This window comes from Diprion similis, chromosome 3, assembly GCF_021155765.1.
Source record: "Diprion similis isolate iyDipSimi1 chromosome 3, iyDipSimi1.1, whole genome shotgun sequence".
Lineage (NCBI taxonomy): Eukaryota > Metazoa > Arthropoda > Insecta > Hymenoptera > Diprionidae > Diprion > Diprion similis.
In genome coordinates this window covers 7,302,858-7,318,711 of record NC_060107.1, presented here as the reverse complement: position 1 = coordinate 7,318,711, position 15,854 = coordinate 7,302,858, and the positions used below count along the sequence as shown (strand labels likewise).

Here is a 15,854-nt window from a genome sequence, read left to right as displayed (position 1 = left end):
TCTTTTTTGATTTCTACAAATTTTTTCACAATCTCTCACCGCTTTTGAAAGCTTTATTCTTATTTCTGTTTGCTACACGTGATATTCATCTCCTCGACTTCGTGTTACTGGAAACCTGAACCCCGTTCTGACCTCTCCAACTTATTTGACTTCGATCCGCGGTGATCCTTGAATTAAATTGCATTTCCCCCTCCAGCCTGACCCTCGCTGACCTCCGTTGAACCCTCTCTGACGTCTATCTCTGTCCATCTCTATTTTTCTCCATGTCTCTGTTTCCTGTAAGATAAACTAAAATGCGATACAAATTTTGAAAAAAAAAAAGTAAAATAAAGATACAGCGAACAGGTGACGTTTGGTCAAAACTTTTTTCGTCAATTCTTTTGCAATCGTGCCTATTTTAACGGGGATAATTCTTTTAACCCTACTGCCATTTGCTATTTCTTTGCAATGCAGATCGTGATTGTTTCAATTTTTCACCTTAAAAAAAAAATAAAAAACAATTCGCAAATTACTTTCAAACGCGCGGCAAATCTATGCAGGTACTTACATGTATATAGTTATACATAGGTACATACATAAATAAATGTAAATTATATGCGTATGTATAATATTAAGCTACGCGTTTGTTGTACATAAGAATTCAACAGGTGGAAATTTGCCAAAGTTTGTACAACTTCTCCGTTAAATCTACATAATTGGCTCGTTTGTGCATTATACACATCGCGGTGTGAATGCAATCACGTAAATTAATATAATTTGCCCTAAGACCGAGTGAAACAAGCCCACAGAATGCAAAATTAAGAGTAATTAAACAAAATGAATTTTGGTTTCGCATATTGAACGAAAAATAGAATATTAAAATCAAAACTTATCTCAATTAAACTCTCTTGATATACTTTATTGTTTTGTTTATGTAAAATATACGTCATTAAAACGCATATAATTATAGAAAAATAATATAATACATTTGACTTCTTGTCAGCGTTTCTGCAATTGTTAACTGAATTGAATAAGCCTTGTATTTGTGTCACAAATTAAAATTTCGCGATAAGCTTCAAATAGATTCAAGAATTAATTTCTCACCCCTCGTTCACTGATCAAGTCTTATATCTGGAAAAAAATTCACTTTGGGATTAGACAAATACTCGGAATACGCGTCTGAAATCCGATTCCCTGTGCTAAATTGACAGAATTAACATAACAGCTGTGCAAAAATGAAATCCAATGATAAAAATAATGCAATTAAATAAATCGGGATATCTCAATAACAGAATGATCGTAACTTAAAGCGAGAAATTTACAATTCGTGTAATAAAATTCAGGAAAAACAGTAACAATTGTTACCGTTTACCCATCGAAGAATTCTTTCTTTATGTCCTGATTTATGTTATTTCAATACATTTTAGGTCTCCATAATTGATCTCATTTTTATTGTCGTCACGTTTTCCTCAATTCCTTACGAAATACCTACACTATAAACCATTTTTATAGACAGTAAAGAAAATACTTCACTGGCGACATGATTTCTGTGAATTTTTTTACAACACCTTGTATAATATCGAGCTGTGCAATTTATAAAAAAAAAAAAAATGTGAAAAGAAGTGAAAAATCAAATAGCGTAGAACGCTCAGCTTTTTGCAGAATATTTCCTTTTAACCTGAACAAACATATTACTTGGAGTGCTACAAAGGAAAACCGTAAACTATTTTTTTCCGAAACACCCTTCTATGTATGTATATATGTATGTATGTATACAAGCTATAAGTCAATTCGGTGGAGTAATTAAGGTGAGCTTTGATTTCAATTTTCTGTTTAACGATAAGATTTTCCCCTTCGCGCAACTTCTTCCTTGATTATACAATCGCAGATGATTATACCGCAAATAGTTACTTGCTGGTGTGAGTACACCATTATACGGAGACTTGGGAAATATATGTATTACGTATATATATATATATATATACATGTATATTCATAACGAGATATCGAGTCTCTAATTTTGCCTCTCTAATTCTCTTCACCCCATCTCTCGCCGGCGTCTTTAATCAAGTCCCAATGCTTCGATATATAGTGCATAATTGGGCCGATTACATCGACACTCTGCGAGGAAAAATATTCACTTCACTTTTTAATTATCACTCAGCTTCTCCTGAAAATGAGAAAAGCAAATGCTGATGATATTCATGTGTATAATAACTAATTGTGAGAAAATTGATGAAATTGAATTTTATTGTTACAATACCTCGACGAGGTAACGTTGAAAAAAAATTACCATTTTATATCGCACATTTAGAATCACTTGAGAAGGTAAATTTACAAGATTTTAGTTTTTTCAAGTTTCATTAGCGGTTTTCCTAAGTTTTGGGTAATCTTCGGAAGTTGCAGCATATCCAGTTTTTCTAAAGACGATACCTTTTCGATACACCTAATTGACAAGGTAAAGAGAAAATATAAGATCAACAATTATGCCAACCACGCAAATTTCGATAATTAATAACGTCGTGAAAGAGTAATTAGAATAATTGAAAGAAGAGGAAAAAAAAAAATCAATTCAGATCAGTATTGAGACTTGATTTCTTCCTTCCCTCTCGCAATCAAACGAATTTGCAATTCTTTTTCAACCCGAATACCATCGTCTGAGATTTAATTTTATTCCGCTCGATATTCTGACTCGAAAAAACGAAGTTTAGCCCCAGATTTTTTCACCCTCGTGAAATTATCCACGCACAACGCGGGTAGGAGGAATAAAATTTTTTTAGGATTTACGAGAGGCGAGATCACTAATGGTAACAAATTGCGTAAAAGGCGACGTACGGTTTAAGTTTGGGCGCCTACTTTTCCGCAATAAACCTTCATCACGAGGCCGCTCGGAGGGTTCAAACCTTCGAGTCGATCCACATCAACCGACCCTTTACTCGCCGGGAATACGAGGATATCATCGAACAATCGACCTCGTATTTCCGATATCGAGATTAATTGGATGAACGAGCGAGTCCGTCATTCTGCAGAGTGAAGTTCGTAACGTTAATATAAAGATTTATTTTTAGGAAAAATCGTTATTTTGCAACTGTAAAATCGTCTCAGACTAATCTACTATTATTATTATAATTTTTTTTTTTTTTTTAAGCAAAGTGCATTTAGAATTTTGTTAATTAAACTCCTAGAAATTTGTTCTCAATTTTTTAAACAATCATTTTAGTTTCAATATTTTGCTACGTTAATTTTACTAACTTCGATCTGGTGAATCCTGTGTACATATATATATATATATATATTCAACGACGCGATGCGTCAGTCACTTCCTTTCATATCATCTCATCTCGTCTCGTCCCGCCTCGCCTCGCAGCTTTGCTTTGATTTCCTTTTTTTTCATTTGCTTTCTTTATGGGATAGAAATCCTGGAATTCTCGACGTGTGTCGAGATTGATTGGACGTAAATCGATACTTTTGCAAAATGCATCGTCGTAGACTAAGTATTTGTCGGATTATTACACAACTGAATAAAGTAAACAATTTTATTCTTGTCCTGATTTTTTCCGCCATGATTTCTGTGCAGTAGTTTTATGAAATCAGAAAATAATAAGTAAATTTCGTACAAATCAAAGATGCAACCTAAAAAAAAGAGATAAAATTAAAAAAAAAAAAAAAAAAAAAAAAAACGGACGGGGGGGAGGAAAACTACTTGCAGAAATAAATTTATATATTATAAAATCTGTGAATATTCGCGAGGAATGCGAAGCCGGAGGCAACAAAGTTTTCGCAAAACACACGAACGCATATATGTACGTATACGTGTGTAAGAAACGTGAGGCGAGTTCCGTTTATGCTTTGAAACGTATCTTCGAATCGTGCCTAAAATATCGATTCCACCCGTGAAATCGCGGACGCATACCAACTACGAAGCATCGACTGACTACCTGGCGTTTGAATTTCAGCATGCACGGTCTTCATCAGTGTCCGATCGTAACCTGATCGCTTCTTTCAGATATTAAATACCCGTGACTTACATCCAATTGCTACGCAGCCTAAATAATTACGTGCTATTAGGTCAGCCGTGTACTGGGATCCTAATTAGACGACCATTTGACGAAATATCTTTTACGATCATTTTATTGCCTATTAACCTTTCCAGTCGGAATCGCTGTTTCGAAAAATTTCGTTCAAAAATTATTATTTTTTTTTTTTTTTTTTTTTTCTATACGGCTACTAGAAACTTTTAGTAAAATCGTTAAGTTTTTAGGATAACGGTTCGAATGTTGTTCAATCTTCAGGAATAAAGATTTTATTTTATTTGGATTAAGATCAATCTTTGTTTTAAACAGCTGAATTTTTTAATGAACTCGTATTCTAAAAAAGCTTTTTTTTCTTGGTATGAAAATACTTGAAGGCTGTATTACAGTAAACACGACTAGAAACTAAGACCGGGGAATATGAATTCGGGTATTTATTTGAAATTTGAAATTTAGAGATTTATTAGAAATTACCAGAGTTAATTATCATCACTCGATTAGTCATATAATTCCTCGTTTACGTATAACCTGTCCTATTTAATCGTACTGAAAAGCATGAAAAATTGCGTGCAAACTGTGAACTATAATTCAATTATGACAGTAGAACAACTGCGGATCATTGTAGAATTTGTGCAATATATCTGCAATAACCAGGCATTGCCGACAGGAGCGTTGATTGAATTTGAAATAATTTTCTCTTTGAGCTCTAGGAGTGATTGGTATAGACACGCGATCAGCCTGTGCATATGTATGTACATGCATATGTGTATACGCATGTATGCACACACGTAGAAGCTTGAATCACGATGAGAATCAAATTTCCAATTATCAGTGGTATATATACTATACATATACAATTATATATATGTGACGAAAAAAATTTCACTTCGTTCGATTCGCTCGATTTCATGAATATTCGATGAAGTCATATATATACAATGCGAAACCACGTAAAGTGACTATGGAATAATTAGAAAACGAGAATCACTAAATCCCTATTCGTTAAATAAAATTCTTGAAAATTCGTTGGATAAGTGGGAGGAGAAAAGATATTATTATCAATTTTAACAGCGGATAAAAAGTAGGAAATTCCTTAAAAGAAAAATATTCTATATTATTGTCATTACTATTATTATTATTATTATTATTTTTTTTTTTTTATTTCTATTACAGTGTTTGATAGAAATAAAAAAAGTGGAAAGTTGAGGAAAATTCGAGTCCTTGTCTTGGAGTTCGAGGCATTTTTAAATACACAACCGCGGATGAAATCAGGATCAGAAGTTCTTCGAGTTGGCAGCGTAGAATTTTGCAGACTCGAATCAAACGGCGGGGAAATAATTGCATGTAATCAGGTGATAAATGCGTATGATACACGCTCGCTGCCTGCGCAGTGCAAACCCTTTGATCACACTTGCTAATTTCACCTAACGGTTGATTATTCCAACCCCTTGACGCACACATTTTTGCACGAGATGGAAGTATTCGAATTCGCGAATTGGAATTTTGTCGAGGGGTCATCCTTGAAATATGGTGCACACCTTTCGGTGAATCTTGTGAAGTCTCTTGAAATCGTCTGAAATTCACTGAAATCTTTTAAAATCCACTGAAATCTACCGGAATCTTTTGAAATTATTGAAGTCTTTTTGAATCTGTGAAATATTCTGAAATATATTGAAATCAGTTGTAATCCTTTGAGATGCTTAGTAATCTCCTGAAATCGTTTGAAATCATTTGTAATCTCTTGATTTATTCCGAAGTCTTTGAAATCATTTGAAATCTGTGAAAATCTTTTGAAATATACTGAAAACATGTGAAATATTTTGTAATCCTTTATAATCTTGAAACCCGTGAGTGATTAACCCCTAGAATTTAGTTCAGTGTCAATAAATCCGGACGATTGGAAGATTCGTTTCCGGTTTTTTTCGTGCCGAATTGAAAGTTACAAGGTGAAAATCTTGGACGCAATTAAATTTGAGCCAATTGAAATATTTCATTGTTTTTTATTTGATTATTTTTTTCTTCCCCCTATCCATCGCCATCCCTTCCCAATAGAAGTGGTTACAAGAAGGAAATTGAATGGAACTTCGTTCAATTCAATCTTCTTTTCATTCTCATGATACCTACTCGTCCAATATGTGATTTAGAACGGTTTCTTTTTTATTCGATACCATTCGCACTCTTTTTAAACGTTTCAAAATTCATTTTTCACTCAGGCGTAATTCACGGTCGCGTCCTTACAAAAATTTTCAATTTTCTTACGGAAAATAGAATCGATCTAGGTTCATTCGTTTGAAGCTCTTGTTTGCAGAAATTGTTGAAATTCACGTGTATTCGAAGGATGTTGATGCTTCTCGAAGTATGATGAGATATTTTGCAACATATTTTTACATTTCGTTATTTCTTTTAGAATTGACTGAAACTGGGTTGAAAAATTCTCAGCCATGCCCGATTAGATGTAGATTAAATACCGGAAATTGAAACATAAACGCTGAAAAAAAATAGCAGATTATAAATTTTTCAAGTCCGTTAATAACATGTTTCAGCAATTTTTCGATGGTATATAGTTTGTACACTTGACGGTATAAATTTGATATTTTCAGAAAAATAATCACAGCTCTGCGACTCGCTTTTCAGTTCGAAATGCGAAAACATCCCCGTAGGTGACAGGTAGGAAATTGGTCGCCGATCAAACCATTAGAACGTCAAAGGAAACAGCGAAAATACTGATTACCCGGGTGGAAAAGGTGCGAAATAGCAAAATGCCACACTGTGTAAAAAAAAAAACTCGGGGCCAAGCCGCAATTAATTTGTATAATTTTAGAAAAAACTAACAGGATAAAAGTAAATAAAAAATAAACTCGCGTCCAGTTATCTCGGAATTTGCTGAGCTTGTCAAAACGTCGCAAAAATTTCTTGCCAATTTTTGTCCCCTTCGCAGGTTTCAGGGACCGGAAATGGAATAGCTCCGCTTTAATAAGTTATTATTAAAATTCAAGCTTGAGTCCCTTGACGTCACGCTATTTCAATTATTTATAAAATAACTCGCTAATGGACTTGACATTTTTTTTTTTCACGATTATAAGTGGAGGACAGCACAAAATTTCCGTGCTATTCTAAACCAGCTTACACATCGTCTTTTTACTTCACTTATAATGATTTTATAAAGTTCCAGCCTTTTCCGGTCTAGAAGTAAAAACTCCGATATCTATGATTTTTGTCAAGAAAATTTTACTCCTTTTTGCTGACTATGAAAAGTCGATGAAAATTTCAAGATTTCATGAATATTATATTAACATTCCTATTAAAATTATTTATTTATTTATTTATTTTGTTTTCTTAAGTTACTTTCGATAAAAATAATTCTCATATAATTCGTTGAAACAATATTTGTATCAATTCGCAAGAAATTGGTTCTCGAACAAAAATTATACGATCTTTGCAAAACGGCTTTTTCTCTGGACTTTTTAATTGCAGCAGTAAAAATCCACTAACTTTACTGCGGTAAGCTTTTTTTTATCGATACTTCCCTTTCGGGCAAAAAGGTAATGTAGGTAATAAAATATAAAACTGCGCTAACGCTGAATGTGTTTTTCCGTTTTCGACCGCTTTAAAGTTACAAAAAAAATTCTGCAACTTGATTTGATCGTGATAACAACTGTTCACTTTCAACACGCTATCTTTCGCTCTCAAATCTGCGAGAGTAAAAAATGGAACACAGACTTGAATAAGTATGGATTCTTAGGTCACCTTGTGGCTCTCCATAAGTCGTTTGATCTCTTGATGGGCGTACCATTCGGATATTTTCCATCAAATATATATTTCTTGCCTTGGGTTTTCCGTCCTCTCGACCAAACAGATTTACGACATCGTTTCCGGATGTTTATGGCGCTTTTTCTGATACCGCGTATTCGCATTTCCTATATCACAATATCATTTCTTCATTCGCGAATTTATTCCAACAAATGACGAAAAAAATTTTCACTCATTTAGTCAATGGAACAAATTTTTTTTTAATAAATCAACGCGTCGAGATGAATTTTATCCATTTAATCATTTATGAATCTCTTTAAACTAAAGGATAGTATGTAGTTTGTTTGCTTTTTACCTTGAAGGAAATTTCTAAAAAATATTCTAATTTCCGATCAACTTTTTGTAAATTGTTATTCAAAAAAATTGACTTGTTGTGCGAATTTTTTAATGCTTTAAACCAAGTACAATCGATAGGTAAAATATTGAACAATGGAATATATTACGAGATTTTGGCGTCATGTTTTCAGCCATATTTTGGATAGAAACAAACTTTTTTGCATGCTAAAAGCGAGTTTGAAAGAACCAAGTTACTCAACGACCCCGAGTGTATACAAAGTGCTTTAAAAAATTCACCCCTTCTCGGCTAAAACTTTTCGGGGTATAAAAGTGAGTCGTGGGGATTTATTTGTTGAAGTTCTTTCCATGCTCAATGATTTTAAGAGGGTCATTCGATATTCCAGATTCGCAAGAACCGACGACACCTGTTTCTCGTCGTTGAGTCTTTCGTGTAATTTATGCAGAAAGTTTCTTTCGCGTAACTTGACTCTTTCATCCATTTCAAGAGAAATTTAACTGTTCATAATTTATTTGCCTATTTATTACCTACCATTTAATTATTTATCTCAAAATCGATTCTCGAATTTGTTAAATCCAGAAATTGTAAATATCTTATTTATTTTTTCATTTTTTCTTTTTTTTTTTTTTTTTGTCTTTTTTCGCATCGAAACTCTCAACACATACGAGGCAGGCACATAAATATAATATGTACGTGTGTATTATGTATAAAGTGAATACTACAGAAAGAGGAAACCGCGTGGTTGCCGCAGCCTTTGCTATTTCAACTGCAAGCCTTGGATTAAGGATGTTATCCTCGGTAAGCTTCTTTGCTCGGAAATGCAGGATGAATTAATAATTGAATTGACTTCGTGTGATGACTTAGAATTTGTCCTTGAATATTCTTTCACCGTGTTGTACAATAAATAAATTATTATGTATGAGAAAACAAATTCTGGAAAGTTTCTTTATATCTTTTGAAAGACTTGTTTTTTGTTGACACTTTGTACAGCTTAATAATTATTGCAACGATATATTGCCTGTGAACAACAAATGGCAATTGAATTGACTGTTGAAATACATAAAATGAAAAATTTGTTGCAGTCAATTTTTGAGAAAATTGTCTATCGAATGAAATTAGTAATCGTATGATGAAATCGAGTAATTTGATCGATTTTCAACAATATTCAAGCGATTTCTGCCTAGATATAATGAGAATTATAAGTTGTAGTTTCTGTTTACAATTCCAGTCCTCAATTTTTGTTCTTCTATTTTCAAATAGATCTTCGTAGTTTGTAAAACGAATATTAACAATTTCAGTCCAAATTAAATAATAAAATCAATTTTTGCCTATCTGCAACTTTTTTCAGCGTTCAAAATACACCTCGTATATATATGTACATATATATATGCGTCCGAACATTTAAAACCAAGATTCATTAAATCTGACAGTTTGTTGTCAAATTAATCAACGTTATCATCAAAAAGTTTATCACCCTCGAGTCGAAGTTCTCCCGCACGGTTAAATTGCCGTCTTCGAATTGCCGGCACGAGGTTGTTGGTAATTTGATACCTCAAATTGGCGGGTATTCGGTGCGAGAATCCGCGCTGCTGCTGCGACAAACGCGAGTCTTGGAATCTTGGAAAAGCGATCCGGCTAATCCGGAGCTAATTAGACCCGATCATCTTCGCTTCATTATCACAATATTCTACACCCTTTTATACACTCCAATTGCGCGTAGACGCATATAATTGTGTACAGTTAAAAAAAAAAAATAATAAAGAACAGGTTGGAATTTCATACTATTTTCTAATTACAACAAGTTGATTTTTTGTCACAACTTTTAATAATCTATAATATTAGGTATATCGATTACACAATACAATTTTTATCGTTTCATTTCAGAGAAGTGAAAAAAATTGAAAATTCCATTTTCTTTATAAATATTTCTGAGAAGAAAAAAAACCTTCGAATAAATATATTTATTGTACAACAATTATGAGAATTATTTTGAAAAAAAAAATTTTATTCTCGTTCAGACTGATTTATGTTACGGGTATATTGAATTAATATCACAAACGAATTTTACATCATTCATTTAACATATAATTAATCACGCTTCGAACTCTCTAAATTCTGCGCATTTTATGAAAATTCCACAAAGTTGAGAATAAAATTGATCTGATGGTTTTGTCCGCCAACGCGAAAGAAGTCTCGAGTGAATTAAAATTCACTCGCGTATTTCCGGCACCATTTGGCATTTGACGTAGCGGTGATCCTTTTGCCGCTAGTCAATTTACATCAATTCAACTGGGGAATAAGCTAATCCTAATCCGATCAATACTGCAAGATGAATAGAAGGCCCTCATACAGTAATAATAATAATAATAATAATAACAATAACGGGTAATAATAATACAAATAATAATCTCCCTCCGAAGATGAGGATTCGTGCCTGAATCTGCTGCAGAGAGAATTTTTTTTTTTTTTTTATGCAAGAAAGTCAAGTGAAAACAGGAACTGAGGCTAGTTTGAGGACCAATTTGTCGTCGGCTAGCAGCTGCGCTTGAGCAACTTTATTCTTTTTTTCATCTTTTTTCATCACGTTCCTTCAGTTCCTTATTATTACGTCGAGAATATAAAGTTTTTTTTTTTGTACGACGTATAAACGACTGCAGTTAATACTGTGAGGAAAGAAAAAATTTATTTTCTGACGGGGCATTAGCATTTGGAAAATTCTACTCTCATTCTGATTTGTCGGAAAATTTTATTATGCAAAAAAAAAAAAAAAAAAAAATACTGCTGGAATACTCGAGAGTTGGTTTTTTTTTTTTAATCCTTTTTCTGCGTTTGTTCTTTTAGTTTTTTTTTTTTTTTTTTTTTTTTTATACGGGTTCAAATTGTCACGTCAAATTTATCAGAGGGAATGATTTATAACAGACTCATGGAATATATCACAATTATCGCGCACGAAATTTATCACCGATCAAATTTCGTCAACGAATCAGTCATAAAATTAGATAGCGATGACCGTTCGGCTCGTCACTATAAATCACGATTAACGATCGATTAAATGGGTTTTCAGGATCTCCGCAGATTCGCGAACAGACAATTCCACTAAAAGGAACCCTCATCTTTCATATCGCGGTGCGTTTATCTTCTTTATCGCCGTTTTCTTGTCGCATTCGTTTTTTTTTTTTTTTTTTTTTTTACATCGGTTCATTTTTACCGCATCACAGTGAAAAAACTTGCTGCGAAATAAATACGGTTTTTTTTATCGTTATTCTGATTTAGTTTCATTTGTACTGAAGGTGAAAAAAAAAACAAAAAAAAAATAAATAAAATATTTATTCAACCCTGACTAATTACTCGTTATTTTGTAAAAGGCTTTAAATTTCTCAAGAGTTTTGTTGATGATATTAATTAATGCAAATTCGCGTAATAAAAACGTGGTATTTATAACGCAATTAATTATTTAGCACCGCGAGTCGAGTATGAAATAATTTCATAAGACCAGTAAAATCCTCTTGAATGCGAGTAAAACGATTTGCCGTAGTTCGTGAAGTAAAAGAACAAGCACGAAATTGCTTCGTATGATAAGGAAAAAAGAAAAAAAGATAAAGATAAAGAAGAAAAAACTCGTTCACAAGCGGTAATTTGAATGAAATATTTTTCTCGTCATTGTTCGCGCGACTTTCATTTTACAGCTCAGTAGTTTTGAATCCTGTACAAAAGTGCATCAGCGCCAGATATTAAATGCCCACGGTCCTTCAGTTCGAAAGTCAAAAGTCAAATATGAAATATCGTCGAAATCCTACTTTCAATGTACATTTTAAGCTATTAATCCAAGCGCGCATATTGCACACTGTCGGCTGTTGCTCGATACGTGAATAAGCTGATAATACTTTTTCAAGTTTTCTTTTTTTTTTCCAGAGATATAAGCGCGATAAAATAAGGCAGAATAATTGACATTGCAGGTATTGAGATCACGTGAAAAGTCTGAAATTTGTACGGAAAAAGTCGAGAAAAAACTTGAAAACCGGAGGTGAAATAGAAACTTGCTAAGAAACGTTTATTCTAATGTTTTTTAATCAATTGTATAATTCAATTGATTGAAAAAAAAAGGAAACAAAAATACTAATAATAATCGAACTATTGAATATCATTTAATTCTTTGGTCTAGTCGTTTTACATGCATTTTTTCGCAAAGTAGCCAATTTGTTTTTATTTTTTCTGCTTCCTTTTTTTCCTCCTCAATTTTCTTACGTCTAACATTGGAGTGTGGCTGATTGGACCAAATGAACAGACAGGATAAATTCTCGCGATATACGGCAGATAATGAATCGAATTTGTTCAGTTTTGTAAAAACAAAACAAAGACAAAAACAAAAAAAAAAAAAAAAAACAAGATTTACGTGAAACTTCCGAACGATTCGAGGCCTATAAATCGAACTGTGGCCCACGGGAAATCAGTCGTGAAAGTTGATGGCTAGCGAGGAGGAGGAAGAGTAAAGGGTGGAGGAGGAATAGGGAGGAGTTCGGCCGAGGAGTGTTGAACGAGAAATTCTTGGTCCACGAACGAGATTGAATCTCGAGGAGTAATTGAATTGTGACGATGAAAAAACAATTAGCATTTATCCGTATTCGGGCCTCGCATAAATATCCCGTCAAATTTTCCGAGTCAAAATTTGAACGAGGAAGAGTCTTGGATCTTTTCATGAAAAAATTTTATTCGCGTATAGATCGGATAGCGAAATTAAAAAAAAAAAAATCAGTTCACACTTATATATTTTATTTGTTCTTTTTTTTTTTCTAAACTATACATGTCAAAAAAAAAAAAAAAAAATTATGAAATTCAAAACTGTTTGTAAAATTCAGAATTATCTTTTTTTTTCTCTTGACGTAGAAGAAAAATTACAAACTGATTACTTTGCGAAAAACTTGAATCTTGTTTTTGAACTTGCTTATTTGTTCACTGTTTTCATTTCTTTTTTCTTGCGATCCCTTTTAATTCCCGTCGACATTACTTTTGTCGTACTGAGGTGCTCTTTTACTTTTTATACACTACAGAGAATTGCAGTTAACAATAAGCTAGAAGTGGAAAGAAGAGAAGGAAACAAAGGAATTAAAGAACAAAGACCCACATTTCAGGCAGTATAATGACTTGCCGTGAATAAATCAAGAAATAATACTGACTTGGTCCTCGTTTTTGTCAGTTTTCTTTTTCACCAATACCATCGCGAGAAAAAACAAAAAAAAATCAACGATCTCACAAAAATTTCCAAAGTAATTTCCTTGTACCGATTTATACGCCAAAAAGTTGTGAAAATTGTTCTATAAAAATTTATAATGCGCATTATATAAAAAAACAATTTTTCAAACGGAACAATCAGATCGACCAAGTATACATAATCAATTCTAATTTTTTGGAAAGTTCGAACCGTCGCGTCGTTTTTGCCAATGAATATTCGAGCTGCAAAATGTTACGTAAAAAGATAATCAATTATTCGTGTACACATTGAATATAAAACTTTTTTCTCGGTGATGTAAAAGTGATGGGGGAGGAGGGTAAGAACGATGTCAAATCGCAACAACGAAGCCTTTCGCAATTCTTTTAGCTAGCTGAACATTCGCGCTTATCCCATAGGGATCATAAAGCTGGTAGAAAAAAAATCATACTGCCTTTATTTACGTCTACACCGTGTAAGCTTACAGTTACAAGCATACATATATGTGTAAGGAAAAATTGAATTTTCTCGTGTCTCACGGGTCGTTTGAACACGGGCTAAACCCAAATTTCTGGCACTTTCGATTTTTTTTTTTTTTTGGTGCAAAAATGTTCCTCGAGGTCTAAGTATTGAGAATTTTTTTTTTTTTTATCGAAATATTGCACCGCATACTTTGGAAATTAAACGTTCTTTTTAAAAAATTCTCTTCCTGGTGGAGAGTTAATAAGTTTTTTAATTGAAAATTAATCTAGGTCAGTGAAAAACTAGCATCGATCGGTAGAATATTGAAGAAAAAAAAAAAAAAAAAATTCGTCCTTTATTAGAAGCGCGAAAGATTGATAGTTAGAAGCGCTTCTAACAAAGGGTGAGTTTTTTTTTTCAATTTTTCTATTGATCGATGTCAATTTTCTGATGTTTTTCACTACCTTTGAGATTAATTTTCCATTCGAAAACTTATTTCTTCAAAAGACCGTTTAATTTGCAATATTTAGCGCACATATTCGAATAAAAAATAACTTCTCAATATTCAGACCTCAGAGAAGACTTTTGCAAAAAAAGAAAAACAGCTAACTTTCGGGTTCGCCTACGTTCAAACGACTCGTGGTCTCGGTCTAATAAAAGTCCTAAAAATCACAGCGTCGTTCCATCTTGAAAGGAAGAGGAACGAGATCCTCCTTCTCGCTCCTTGTTCCTGTCTCCTGATTTCTAGTCTCTCGCCAAGGGCCTCTTAAGGTCTTACCTAATTCTTCGCCAGGTCACGAATCCGGAAAACGTGCCGTCCTCGAGCCTGCGACTAACTGCAACAGCAGCAGCGAAACCTTAATCGTTGAAATTTGACTCGTGGATCCTGCTTTGGTCTTGAATTGACGGTTTACCTTACCGGCCACATCTGCCATTGTCCTTAAGACAGATAGAATCGTGTTGCGGAAACTTTGGGAAATTTTTTAAGCGGGAAATTCCTTGCTCGAATCGAATTTGAATAGTAAAAATAATGACGATAATAATACTGATAATGATAACAAGGATAATGATAATTTTCAGATAATAATATAATTTCAACCAACCGACTGCAGAAATATAATTATAACTCAACATCACTATAATTATAAGCCAACTGTGTAAAATTAGATGATTTTAAACGAAATCGTGAGGAAAATATGAATTGGATATAAACTAGGCGAGTGGAAAAAAGGTGTTAAATTTTTGAGAGAACACATATAGCGAGAATATAAATCTAATTCACTATTGAGCCTTGTTATAATCGACGTATTTAACGACCAATAATTTAATGATAGTTTGTTAAAAACTTTACCTGAACTTCGAAGGGGCCATATTATCGTATTATTCAAACTGAAGATAATTTGTCAATTAAACCTATGATAGGTGAAACTAAGGTATTTTATAAACTTTATAAAACTAGTTAAACCTACGACTAATACCATCTACGTACAATATACCATAATTCACGCAGATATATAAATATTATATACAAAAATTTCTACCAATCCGTAATTGCGATACGTACAAATTAAATTGAATTGAATCTGCAAAAATGAACAAGGCTGCTCTCTGCTTTTAAATCTAAACGCTACATTGTACGAGTGATTATTCCGAATTTCTAAATCAATTGATTAATTATTTTTCTAAACCGATAAAAAATAAGATACTTTATCTCACGATATCTCTAATTCGTCTACTGCAAGTTTTACAAAGTGAACAAATTATTCATACACATCTATAAGCAGGTATTTAATATCCAGAGTTCAGAAAGAAACAGACTTCATATAATACATCCTTATCTACATGTTGCACGAAATGTGTTTCGAGTGTAAGTTGGTGTTACCATGACATTTTTAAATATCTTCTTCTCCTTCTTCTTCTTTTTTTTCTCCTTTCTGCATGCATCAGACTTACTTGTTTCAGCATGATACAGACACGTTCGTTTTTAAAGCACGTTGCATGTCTCGTTCAAATATCTCTTCGATATCTCTTCTAACTTAATTAGTTATTTCATTCCAATGATCAAGCGGAG

General features: G+C 33.1%; 1 protein-coding gene across 13 annotated transcripts in view; it reads left to right on the top strand.

Annotated features, from left to right (window-relative positions):
- The window catches only part of LOC124404604 (potassium channel subfamily T member 2), a 144,715-nt gene that overhangs the window by 41,088 nt on the left and 87,773 nt on the right, over window positions 1-15,854 (top strand). Inside the window, exon 1 of one of the 13 annotated variants that reach the window (XM_046878899.1) lies at window positions 15,490-15,650. The exons of 10 other annotated variants lie outside the window; for them this stretch is intronic. The gene's annotated coding sequence lies outside the window, so the exon portion shown is untranslated. Of the gene's footprint in view, window positions 1-15,489; window positions 15,651-15,854 lie in introns of those variants that run through there. 2 more of the 13 variants (XM_046878906.1, XM_046878900.1) reach the window with 2 other exon arrangements.